Source organism: Sinocyclocheilus grahami, unplaced genomic scaffold, assembly GCF_001515645.1.
Source record: "Sinocyclocheilus grahami isolate Dianchi unplaced genomic scaffold, SAMN03320097.WGS_v1.1 scaffold230.1, whole genome shotgun sequence".
Taxonomy (NCBI): domain Eukaryota; kingdom Metazoa; phylum Chordata; class Actinopteri; order Cypriniformes; family Cyprinidae; genus Sinocyclocheilus; species Sinocyclocheilus grahami.
The window spans coordinates 1,755,120-1,768,630 of NW_015505409.1; the positions used below are offsets into that span (position 1 = coordinate 1,755,120).

General features: G+C 36.5%; 1 protein-coding gene across 1 annotated transcript in view; it reads left to right on the forward strand.

The window, feature by feature from the left end:
* The window catches only part of wscd2 (WSC domain containing 2), a 61,905-nt gene that overhangs the window by 14,341 nt on the left and 34,053 nt on the right, over nucleotides 1-13,511 (forward strand). Inside the window, exons 3-4 of the mRNA XM_016288274.1 lie at nucleotides 11,366-11,562; nucleotides 13,276-13,390. The gene's annotated coding sequence lies outside the window, so the exon portion shown is untranslated. The remainder of the gene's footprint in view (nucleotides 1-11,365; nucleotides 11,563-13,275; nucleotides 13,391-13,511) is intronic.

A 13,511-nucleotide genomic window follows, 5' to 3' on the forward strand; every position in this document is an offset into this window, starting at 1 on the left:
AAAAGAGAGAAAATCTCTCACTGCTCTTGATTAAATCACTTTTGTAACTTTAATAAGAAGAAATATATATTTAATTTACACAGTGAAGAATATGCAGTGTTTTTATTCATTTGATTACGTTATACAATGTATGCAGCTTTTCTTATTTATTTGTTCTACTGTAGTTTTTTGTCCTATTGCTTGTAATTAGTATCGTATTCTTATTTAATCGCTGACTGTTTACTTGTCTTCAGTGAGCTTGAGTTTTTTTATTTTTTATTTAAGCTAGTATTAGTTTTTTTGTGATATTGACACTGCTTGCAAAATTTTTGAAATTTCTGTGGTATGAAAAATGTTGATATCATAAGGGCCTTATTTAAAACAAAAATAACTGTATTGTGATATATATCGCTTCGTGAAAAAATTGGTGATATGTAGATTTTGGACAAATCGCCCACCCCTACTATTAGATATGGGTACGTATTACATACTGTACATAAAGATAATTACTATCATTTTTTATCATCATTATTATGATCAAGAAAACACCTAGTATTCTGCTCCAGCTTTGTATTATTTTGAAACCAATTTCTGTGTTTCATTTTTAAGTCACCTTGGAAAAAATGACCTGCTGAAGGATTCAATGTAAGTGTGAATATTTTCAAATTTTCTAAAAAAAAAGAGAAAGTTTTATGCTTTGAACCCGTATTCTAGTGAACAACTAGTGCTGCTGTGTGTCTTTTGAATCATAGAAGCATGCTAATAATTTTTAAGGAGGGGATGTGTGAACTTCATTAGACAGCTGAGATTTGCCTCTCCCACGGCTAATATATTAATACATTTCTACAGCAGATTTTTTTTTTGTATATGTAGCACCTTAGCAACAACAAGTCTTTCTGCCACATTTCTCGAAGGAACCCGCAGTCATTTCTTTCTCATGCAGGCACCTTTCTCCATGCTCACCCCCCTCCTGTACAGCGTGTGTTCTTCCGTTCTTCTCGAAGTTCACTCCACTTCTGCAATTTATCTTCCGCCCACTCTCTCAAGACTCACCAGCTCTTTGTCTTATTCTCGCCCTCTTTTGCAGTCTCTTTTTCTCTTGTGCTCTCAGCTCATTTTTTATTCATATTCAGAATGGTTTCTGAAAGGAAGAGCGGAAACTTCAGTGCTGCATGCAGGCGCTCAGCAGCAAGGACATTTACACCACATACCTCACGGACACTGACAGACGGCTTTTTGTGTGCATGTACTCAAACCCGCAAGCCACATGTAGCCTCCAAGCACTGCTTGGTTTTTTCCCCCTCTGCCTCTTTCTAAGATGCATTAATGAGAAGATTTGCTTAAAATTAAAAATGATATCATCATTTACTCACCCTCATGTCATTTTAAACCTGTGTGATGGCCTTTCCTCTGTGCAACACAAAAAAAGGCTGTGCTAGTCACTCTTTTCATGTGGCTGAAACGAATCTACTGCTTTCAAGCTTCAAAAGTAGGGTTCAAAAGCAAGTTTCATACAAATGCTTCTGAAGTCGTTATATAGCTTTGTTTGAGAAACAGACCAAAATTTACATTGTAGTTGATTGTTCTTATTTAATCGCTGACTGTTTACTTGTCTTCAGTGAGCTTGAGTTTTTTTATTTTTTATTTAAGCTAGTATTAGTTTTTTGTGATATTGACACTGCTTGCAAAATTTTTGAAATTTCTGTGGTATGAAAAATGTTGATATCATAAGGGCCTTATTTAAAACAAAAATAACTGTATTGTGATATATATCGCTTCGTGAAAAAATTGGTGATATGTAGATTTTGGACAAATCGCCCACCCCTACTATTAGATATGGGTACGTATTACATACTGTACATAAAGATAATTACTATCATTTTTTATCATCATTATTATGATCAAGAAAACACCTAGTATTCTGCTCCAGCTTTGTATTATTTTGAAACCCATTTCTGTGTTTCATTTTTAAGTCACCTTGGAAAAAATGACCTGCTGAAGGATTCAATGTAAGTGTGAATATTTTCAAATTTTCTAAAAAAAAAAGAGAAAGTTTTATGCTTTGAACCCATATTCTAGTGAACAACTAGTGCTGCTGTGTGTCTTTTGAATCATAGAAGCATGCTAATAATTTTTAAGGAGGGGATGTGTGAACTTCATTAGACAGCTGAGATTTGCCTCTCCCACGGCTAATATATTAATACATTTCTACAGCAGATTTTTTTTTTGTATATGTAGCACCTTAGCAACAACAAGTCTTTCTGCCACATTTCTCGAAGGAACCCGCAGTCATTTCTTTCTCATGCAGGCACCTTTCTCCATGCTCACCCCCCTCCTGTACAGCGTGTGTTCTTCCGTTCTTCTCGAAGTTCACTCCACTTCTGCAATTTATCTTCCGCCCACTCTCTCAAGACTCACCAGCTCTTTGTCTTATTCTCGCCCTCTTTTGCAGTCTCTTTTTCTCTTGTGCTCTCAGCTCATTTTTTATTCATATTCAGAATGGTTTCTGAAAGGAAGAGCGGAAACTTCAGTGCTGCATGCAGGCGCTCAGCAGCAAGGACATTTACACCACATACCTCACGGACACTGACAGACGGCTTTTTGTGTGCATGTACTCAAACCCGCAAGCCACATGTAGCCTCCAAGCACTGCTTGGTTTTTTCCCCCTCTGCCTCTTTCTAAGATGCATTAATGAGAAGATTTGCTTAAAATTAAAAATGATATCATCATTTACTCACCCTCATGTCATTTTAAACCTGTGTGATGGCCTTTCCTCTGTGCAACACAAAAAAAGGCTGTGCTAGTCACTCTTTTCATGTGGCTGAAACGAATCTACTGCTTTCAAGCTTCAAAAGTAGGGTTCAAAAGCAAGTTTCATACAAATGCTTCTGAAGTCGTTATATAGCTTTGTTTGAGAAACAGACCAAAATTTACATTGTAGTTGATTGATAATCTTCCCCTCCAGTGAGCTGTTAACGGCGAAGACCAGATAATTTTAATGTATTTATTTATTTATTTAAGATTTGTTTTTGCCTTTATTCAGATATAGTGTAATGACAGGAAGCCAAGTGGGAAAGAAAGATGGGGCGGGATCAGAAAAGGTCCACGAACTGGGATTCGAACTCGGGACGGCCAAAGATTACTGTGTACTGACATAAAATAGTTTTTCTGTTAATATTTTAACAATCATGTGTGTTAGAAATAATTGTGTTTTATTGTGAATTAATCACTCTTTTGATTTAATTGGGTTTGATGGGTTTGCAAAAAGTCCTAAAATTATTATTATTTTTCATGCACTGAATCATTGGCTGCAGTTTCTCACACCATATAATGGGATCTTTTATAAGAACAGAAAGCAAAAAGAGCGCTAGAGGTGGATATTTACCTACTGTACAAAGGAAAAAGAACTTGCAAATGACTTCTATTGTTTGCCAGCAATGAAGCAGCTATTTATCGCATGTGCAGTTTGTGAACGACTCCCTACTGTGTGAAAAGATATTATTCAGCCATATATTCACAACACTATAAATATATTATCAAAATATGATGATACTGGTTTTGATGAGAGGCCTGTGCCTCAGTGCCGATGAGAGGCTGCTTGTTCATTCCTGAACCAGATCAATTGGTTCACTGAAAAAAGCATGTCAAAAAGAATAATCTGTTCATGAATTGGAGAGTGCTACTTCTCTCAACTGTCAATGAGCGGTAGAGCAGTGTCAGCTGATTTTCAGTGAACGGTGATGCACAAAGGTCAATCATCATATAGCTTTCATATGGACCACTTTAGGGATACTTTCATGGTGCTTTTGTGTCTTTTTGAAGCTTGATAGCTTTAATTTCTCTTCATTGTAACTGCATGTAAAAAAGACAAGTACATTCTTTTCAGAATGTCTCCTTTTTTATCGCGTTAAAGAAAAAGTAACGCAGGCTTTGCACAACATGAAGATGAGTAAATGGTGACAAAAGTGAGCTTTCCCTTTAACGTTGAAGGCTTCTTTATTTATTTCTTGGTTCTGTCTCTCTCTAGTCTCTCAGCTCAGGAAGGATTTGAGAGGCGCAGTGCTCTCCTGACACACCTCAAGAGCCAAATTGTGTTCTTCCTGCTGTCTCAGTGCTCTAATGAGACTAATAAGATGCTATTCACACAGGACTCTCTCCTCTCCTCTCCTCTCCTCTCCTCTCCTCTCCTCCTTAGACAGGATTATAGGGTTTTACGCTTATTATAGAGTTAAATCTATAGGATTTTTTTGACTGATAAACATTAATTTATTATAATTTATTATTATGCTTATTAGTTATTGGAGACTTAGAATATTTCTCTTTCATCAAAATATTTGTTATTTGTAATAATTGTTATATTTAAATTTTTTAACTATTAATATGCATTATTATATGCATGTATAATACATACTTTTTACTTTATTGACAACATTTATGATACCTGCAATAATCATTTATAAGAAAATGGCATTTCTTCTAGAAGTTTTTTTTTGTGTGTGTCTGTATTGATAAATTCCCTGTGTAGCAGGTATGGGTGCGACATTAAATATTAATTTAATATAAAAAAATAAATAAATTCATGACAAGATTAAAAACAAGTCCTCCCTCTCTCCCCAGTGGACTGGTGTGGAATAATGTAGGACTTAGAATCTAACTGAATTAAACCTGAGATTTGTTTTTGTTGAGCCGAAGACGTGCAGGATTACTCTGGCGTTACGCTGTGGATTGATCTGTTTCAAGGCAGAAGGCTCTTGGCTGTGATCTGGGGGTCTGTGTGGGTGGGTGTTTGACTGACATCATTCAGATAACAAAATCCTTCCTCTGGCCAGGCTCAAAAATAAAAATAATCACTGGCCTGTTGCCCCTCTCCCTCTCTGACTCAGACATGCAGAGGTCAGCATGTGGCAGATTGGAGTAGATGGGCATGCTTGTGGGTTTGTGTGTGGTGCTTTGATTTTGGAATACTGCTGTGTTCCAAGGGTTTTTGATTTCAGTCCAGATTTTGTAAATGCACCCAAGTGAACTTTTAACAATGAAAAACCGAATACGGAAATTTGTGTTAATTATAAAAAAAAAGGGAAGTCACCAGGGTTGGGAAACAGCGTCCAGGAAGGGAAGGATCAGTGAAGCGTTTTCCGGTTTGGCTATAGTGTGGAAAAACAGACTGTTCCTCTTAAGTGAATTAATGACGCTGTTGACCAGAGTGACGCAGGAAACGATGCCATAGCAAACTCTACTGTGAGTGTGTGCCTGACCACAACTGCTTGAGCTGACTTCAGCTAATCTCTTGATATGTTTAGTACATAGATTCAGCTCACATCAATCTCCATAATAAAAACAATGTTTGTTCAAGGAGCTAAATGCATTTTATGACTGATATGAATAGCAGTAATAAGTCTGATAAAAATAACAGCCCTCAGGGCAGTTGTTATAAAAATCTTTAAGGCCAATCCATGCTTACGTGAGGCTTCTTTGGATACAGTATATGTGGTTTAATGAGAACAACAGCAAAACATCCAATCAGTTCAATGGCTTGAACCACTGCGCTGCTCATTATCCTGATTGGAGTAGCATGAGAGAGTTTCAGGTCAGTTATTTTGGAGATCCAGCTATTACTTGGGTGCATAGCAATCATGCTATGGGTCAGATATTTCTAGATTTATTTCTAGATTTAACTTTTCTGTCTGCAGTTGTCTAAGATGATGCCTACTTAGAAATATTTGAAAAGATCTTTCTGCAATCAAATATAGATCGCTAGGCCTTTTTGCCAGTTCACCTTGCATGACACATGCATTATCACAAACTGTAAATAAGCTATCATTTGTTTGGGGTAAATAAGGTTATTTAAAATGTTTTTTTTTTTAATTAAAATGTAAGTCTTTCATTCTCACCAAGGCTGCAGTTATTTGATCAAAATACAACAGACATAGTAAATTATTACAGAATATAATAACTGTGTTCTATTTTTATATTTTTAAGCCATTTTCTAGTCACTTTTGTTTTTTATTTTTCAGTAGGTCAATTTTGTCTTGTTTGTAGACATGGCAAAACTCTTTTAGTTATCCTTTAGAGTTTAAGCTATAAGTAGGAATGTGAATTCATGAGAAAAGCCCCCCCCCAAAAAATCACATGCATGTAGCCTCTGAACAGTTCGGTGAACTTTAGAAAATGTGCAGAAAATCAGGGCTATTGTACAACATATATGTAAGGGGATTACTGTACTTTTAACCCATTTTTTGTTAGCTCCCTCTCTCCCTGTCCCTTCATCCTCCTGTTTCCCCACATGAATAAAAGCATGAGGATTGAGGGTAATGGACTATGTAATATTATAAAGATTACAATGAGGCACTTCTCTCCAATCCCTCGGTTTAAGCTTCACTATAAAAACCCAATGCTCTTATTGTGCTGGTCACAGAAGCAGTGCAGTCACTATTAGCTGATGTTAGACATTGATTGATTGAAAATACTGCTCAGTGTCAGTGGAGAAAAGTAACAATCGGACATACAGTTCAGCAGATATTCTCTACCTTTGTGGTCTAATAAATTTTAAATATATATTTGTCACCTTCTTTGTTCCAATTGGTATGTCTCATTTCCTACTAGGTGGCTATTTTTATGATGATTTTTATAATTAGCTATATCTAATTTCGTGCCGTGCATTTTAATGCCATGTTTTCATGACATATATTTTTGTTTCTTTTGTCTTGAGCTTTATTTGTATTTTCTGAATGCAGTTTAATGGAACAAAATGAACAGAATAGAAAATTAAAATGTTAACATGTTTACTCGGATGTGGAATTGAGTTTACAGGTTTTTTTTTACACTAGATTTTTAAGTCTGACAACATGCATTTGGTTGTTATGAAACCAGTTTTGTGAACTCAGGTCCACACCAACAGTCTGTATACTTTAATGGGGAAAAAATTTAATGTTTATCCATTTATTTGCAGCCATACACATTTGTCAAGATCTGAAAGAGGTTGTCGTCAGCGCTCTGATAACCCACTTCTCTCACCTGCTACTCCCAGGAAAATAGCCTTAAGTGGCATGCAAACCCCAGTTGCAGGATCAAACGGAGGAGAGGAAATCCCTGCAGATTCTCACTGAGAAATTGTTATCTGGCTGCCAGATCGTTTGAGCAGGCACACCAGTAATTAATTGCAGTTAGGCAAAGAGCCAGTAAGCAGGCACATGCTAAGAGAGCAGACATCCCTCTCATTAAAATGGCTGGCATGAAAACGACAGGGTAATGCAGGCTTTGTGTGTATTAAACAGGCTATAGCTAAAGAGAAGGCATCCAGTCAAGATATATGATGTAAGTGCAGTGCATGAGTGTAGACTGGGATATGGGCGGAAGGATATGTTCCTAACAGACTAGTTAATAGTCCTTTCCAGTACATTTCTGTGACATATTTTGCAGGTGGTGCTCGCACCAAGAGATGCCGAAAAGTGGTAATACTTATTTTCTGTGCGCTTTTCTGAAACGGAAGGCCACAGTGTGGGAAATTAACAGCTGAAAACTTTACGTTTGCCCTGTTGATCTTGACAAGTGTGTCTGACTACAAATAACTAATCAATCGTTCCTCAATAAGTAAAATATGGTCTGATGTGTCGAAATGTGACAGGAAAGCAGAGTTTAAATACACACAAGGCGATATTAAGTAGATCACTTGGGCATTCATGGCAAATGTAAGTGGTAGTCAGAGTTTGACACATGCTGGTATATGGCAAGATGCCTGCGGGCCGGTAGATTCTAATGTAGACATCATTACAGTGACTGTGGAATTCTGCCTTTAATCCTGAAGCAAAAGCCATAACCGCTGAACAGAGTGTAGAAACAAAGAAAACATAAGGAGGCAGAGCGAGAGCAAGGCTGAGAGAAGGGCCCCTGTGGTTCTGGGGTCACGACACTTTAATGGGGAAATGCTGATGCTGTCATTTTTAACACATTACATGAGGTCCCGTCTGAACTCTTGGCAGGGATTGAGGAATGTCTTCTTTTTACTCAGCTAAAATCAATTTCATGTGCTGTGAATAATTTTAACCTCTACTACAACAAAAACCTAAAAACTAAATTAGCATTTTTGTCAGGAAGAAGTAGGGCTGGGCGATATGGCCAAAAGAATTATCACTATAAATTTCAAATCTTTATTTCTTTCAAGTTTAAAGGCAGATTTTTGATCCTGAGTGAAGGTTGTAGAAACCAGACCATTAATTTTGGTTTTAAACTACTCTTTATGGTCAGAACATGACAAGAACTTCACGTTTTTGAATTCTTTTTTTTCCCCCTTAAAATAAATATCTTCATAGAAAAATTCATTTCGTAGTTTCTGCATGTTCTAATGAGTGATACTCTTTCAAATCATCAAACAGGTTTGTGTTGCTTGATTTTGATGAAACATATCTTCAGCACAGTTTGCAGTGCAGGCTGCAATATTAATATTTTTTTTTTACACTAGATTTTTAAGTCTGACAACATGCATTTGGTTGTTATGAAACCAGTTTTGTGAACTCAGGTCCACACCAACAGTCTGTATACTTTAATGGGGAAAAAATTTAATGTTTATCCATTTATTTGCAGCCATACACATTTGTCAAGATCTGAAAGAGGTTGTCGTCAGCGCTCTGATAACCCACTTCTCTCACCTGCTACTCCCAGGAAAATAGCCTTAAGTGGCATGCAAACCCCAGTTGCAGGATCAAACGGAGGAGAGGAAATCCCTGCAGATTCTCACTGAGAAATTGTTATCTGGCTGCCAGATCGTTTGAGCAGGCACACCAGTAATTAATTGCAGTTAGGCAAAGAGCCAGTAAGCAGGCACATGCTAAGAGAGCAGACATCCCTCTCATTAAAATGGCTGGCATGAAAACGACAGGGTAATGCAGGCTTTGTGTGTATTAAACAGGCTATAGCTAAAGAGAAGGCATCCAGTCAAGATATATGATGTAAGTGCAGTGCATGAGTGTAGACTGGGATATGGGCGGAAGGATATGTTCCTAACAGACTAGTTAATAGTCCTTTCCAGTACATTTCTGTGACATATTTTGCAGGTGGTGCTCGCACCAAGAGATGCCGAAAAGTGGTAATACTTATTTTCTGTGCGCTTTTCTGAAACGGAAGGCCACAGTGTGGGAAATTAACAGCTGAAAACTTTACGTTTGCCCTGTTGATCTTGACAAGTGTGTCTGACTACAAATAACTAATCAATCGTTCCTCAATAAGTAAAATATGGTCTGATGTGTCGAAATGTGACAGGAAAGCAGAGTTTAAATACACACAAGGCGATATTAAGTAGATCACTTGGGCATTCATGGCAAATGTAAGTGGTAGTCAGAGTTTGACACATGCTGGTATATGGCAAGATGCCTGCGGGCCGGTAGATTCTAATGTAGACATCATTACAGTGACTGTGGAATTCTGCCTTTAATCCTGAAGCAAAAGCCATAACCGCTGAACAGAGTGTAGAAACAAAGAAAACATAAGGAGGCAGAGCGAGAGCAAGGCTGAGAGAAGGGCCCCTGTGGTTCTGGGGTCACGACACTTTAATGGGGAAATGCTGATGCTGTCATTTTTAACACATTACATGAGGTCCCGTCTGAACTCTTGGCAGGGATTGAGGAATGTCTTCTTTTTACTCAGCTAAAATCAATTTCATGTGCTGTGAATAATTTTAACCTCTACTACAACAAAAACCTAAAAACTAAATTAGCATTTTTGTCAGGAAGAAGTAGGGCTGGGCGATATGGCCAAAAGAATTATCACTATAAATTTCAAATCTTTATTTCTTTCAAGTTTAAAGGCAGATTTTTGATCCTGAGTGAAGGTTGTAGAAACCAGACCATTAATTTTGGTTTTAAACTACTCTTTATGGTCAGAACATGACAAGAACTTCACGTTTTTGAATTCTTTTTTTTCCCCCTTAAAATAAATATCTTAATAGAAAAATTCATTTCGTAGTTTCTGCATGTTCTAATGAGTGATACTCTTTCAAATCATCAAACAGGTTTGTGTTGCTTGATTTTGATGAAACATATCTTCAGCACAGTTTGCAGTGCAGGCTGCAATATTAATATTACAAAAATGATAAATGTAGCAGTATTTTTTGTCTCTTAGAAATGCACATTTGACAGTAGCTTGAGAGAGGATGCAGATGTAAATTGAAGTTCGTTATCAAAAACGGTAACATCTGTAAAAATGATACAACCTAATTTTTATATGGTGAAATGTAATTATTCTGACTGTTTGATAACCACAGTTAAAAATACACACACAACACCTCTATACCACTGTAAAAATGTAACTATATGGTTTCTAGGTATTTGTATGAAAAACAGTAGTCTAATTACACTTCCATAGAAAAATTCATTTCGTAGTTTCTGCATGTTCTAATGAGTGATACTCTTTCAAATCATCAAACAGGTTTGTGTTGCTTGATTTTGATGAAACATATCTTCAGCACAGTTTGCAGTGCAGGCTGCAATATTAATATTACAAAAATGATAAATGTAGATTATGCACATTTAGAAATGCACATTTGACAGTAGCTTGAGAGAGGATGCAGATGTAAATTGAAGTTCGTTATCAAAAACGGTAACATCTGTAAAAATGATACAACCTAATTTTTATATGGTGAAATGTAATTATTCTGACTGTTTGATAACCACAGTTAAAAATACACACACAACACCTCTATACCACTGTAAAAATGTAACTATATGGTTTCTAGGTATTTGTATGAAAAACAGTAGTCTAATTACACTTCTTACATTATATTCCATTACTCCTTTAATACATTTAATACATGTCTACATTAATAATATAATAAAATTCTATATGAATATTCGGTATTTTTGCCACAATACCATGGTGCAGTTAGTGTTACTACAGTAAATCTATGGTGAATGACGGCGATTTGTAGATCGAAAAGCATTCAATCTGGCCGCAGGCCATCAGGCAGTTCTTGTTGTCGAGAGCACATGTGTCCATTCATGTCAATGTAATAGCCTATTAAACGTAATATTAAAATAGCTAATTAAAGGAAAATAAAATGCAAACCAGAATAAGTGTTCATTTATTAGCTCCGCCCCTTTACTGTAACTAGTACAAGCCCACATCTCTTGGCATCTTGTTGAAAACCATCGGAATGCTTTGCAGAATCATAATTGTAGCCAAACCAAAATCACATATGGAGAAAATCACTTACATCATTTATGATGGGAAACATTTGCTTTCCTGAAACAGACACATTGTTGTTGCTTTATTATCAAAATTTTGTTTCACTCGAGAAAATGTTTCTTTAATTTACGGTGAATGTTTGTCTTTGTGATTTTGGGGTGATTGATACACAAAATGGACTATAGTTTTTTGTTGTTGTTGTTTTTTTCAGATATATTTCAACAGTTCAGCATGTGAAAACAAACCTCAACACAAGTTCTTATCGTGTGAACCGTATGGGTGGAGAGTGACCTCAGAGCCTCTATTATTTCTATTGCTCAATCAGCCAGATGGGGAAACAAGGGAATTCTGACGCTACACTTGTTGCCAGTGCTTGAATCCAAAAAGTGAAGGAATTTAAACTTACAGGTCTGAAATTGTTCCTTTATGTTTAAAATCAGTGTTTTATCAGAGTAACTAAAAATAACGATGACACTAACTTTTTTCAGTAGTTCAGTGGTTTTCAAAACCATAGTTTTTTCCTGCTTCAAGCTGCTAGTTCTGTCATTGCTGTCTTACATCACATTGTTTGCATTTATTTATTTTTTTTGCATGAAATTAATCGATAATCCAGCAATATACTCCACTTTGAAAATCTCCACTTTGTCTCTTATACCTTGGAAATTCCGATTAATTATCATTAATTAGTTCATTCAGAACTTCTAAACTTACTTCGGATTCTTCACTAAAGAACTCGTCCACAAGTTTAAGGTCATAATTTTTTTGTTTTGTTTTTTAAGGCATACTCTTACCAAGGCTGCATTTATTTGAATTTGAAATATTATTAAAATGTACGATAACAATGTTTAACTCTTTGAATACATTTTAAAATGGAATTTATTTCTGTGATGCCAACTCTGAATTTTCAATGGCAATTACTCCAGTCTTCAGTATCACATGATCCCTAGAAATCATTCTAAAATGCTGATTTGCTACTCAAGAAACATTTTTCTGTTAAAAAAAAGCTGTGGAAGCTGTGATGCATTTTTAAGGATTCTTTCATGAATTAAAATTTCAGAACAATATTTATTTCAAGTAGATATAAAGGATGGAGATCTCCTCTAACACCATCCACCATCGCTGGCTTGGTGGCATATAGAGTTCATTATATATAAGTAGAGTTAAAGTTGAAGGTGTACAGACTGTATGCGACAGTGACAGCATGGGTGGTCCCACAGGAGTGGTGGTATTTTTTATTTACAATGGGGCATGTGCAGGAATGGTCTGTAATGCACTGTAGCTCTGTGAATGCTGATGCACAGTGGCTTGGCTTGCCTCCTCTAGCAGTAATGAAGTGTGTATTTATGGAAAAGCCTGTGGACTGCAACCTGAGGTCATGCCCCTTAACTCAATCAACCAAGATTAATTCTGACATGGTTTGCCCAAGATTCTCTCAGAGTGAACATTTTTAGTCTTATTTGGTATGAATGTGAAAATATCCATCAGTCCTGTCTAATTAAAGTAGAGGTCAAACCACTTTTTTCCATTCTAATGTCCTGCCTTACTGAGAATGTCCTCCAAATGATTTAAGCAGTGTGCAGAGTTCAGTGTTAATATAAAAGATTAAATATGAACATGTTTAATTAATGTTTGACAGAAAATCAAGTATTTTTTGCATTATAATTTACCGTAAAACCAAACATTTTGTGAAGCGTGAAAGGTGTGCTTGACTTTCTTTTCAAATAAAATAAATGGAACTTGTTTTGATATTTTCTTACCTAATGCATTACATTTAACTGTGACTATTTGGAGCCACAGTACTTTATATCACAGTAATGCTTTTGATTTTAGGTCTAGTAGTTTTTTTATTGGTGTCTTTATTTAAAACGATCTGCAGTTTTGAATGCTTCTTTACTATGTCACACCAACAGACGCCCGTATGTCTCTGGAAAAAACACATTTGCACACGCATACACATTTACAAGGCCTGGGTCTACAGAGCAAAAAAACATGCTCCTAAGGCAAATAAAAAATGAAGTATATAGAGCCTACGCTAAGTGAAATCCTTGACACCGTGGTGTGCAACATGAATTTAAATAAATTTTCCCTCTCTTTCCCTCCTCTTCTCCCCTCTCTATATAGGAACTGAGCTATATCGGCTCTGAATGAAGTCTGTGTGCTACTGGTTTAGAATGTTGTCACGATAACATCAGCCTGACTCCGCTCTGACTGCGGCAGGTGGGAGCCCAGGGGTCAGGTAACGGTGACACTGGGTCGTTTTAAGCCCAAACACACACACACACACACACACACACTCACATGCACGCTCACGCTAAGCCTGTAGCGGGATGTTTGCTACGGAAAATTCCGTTACCCTC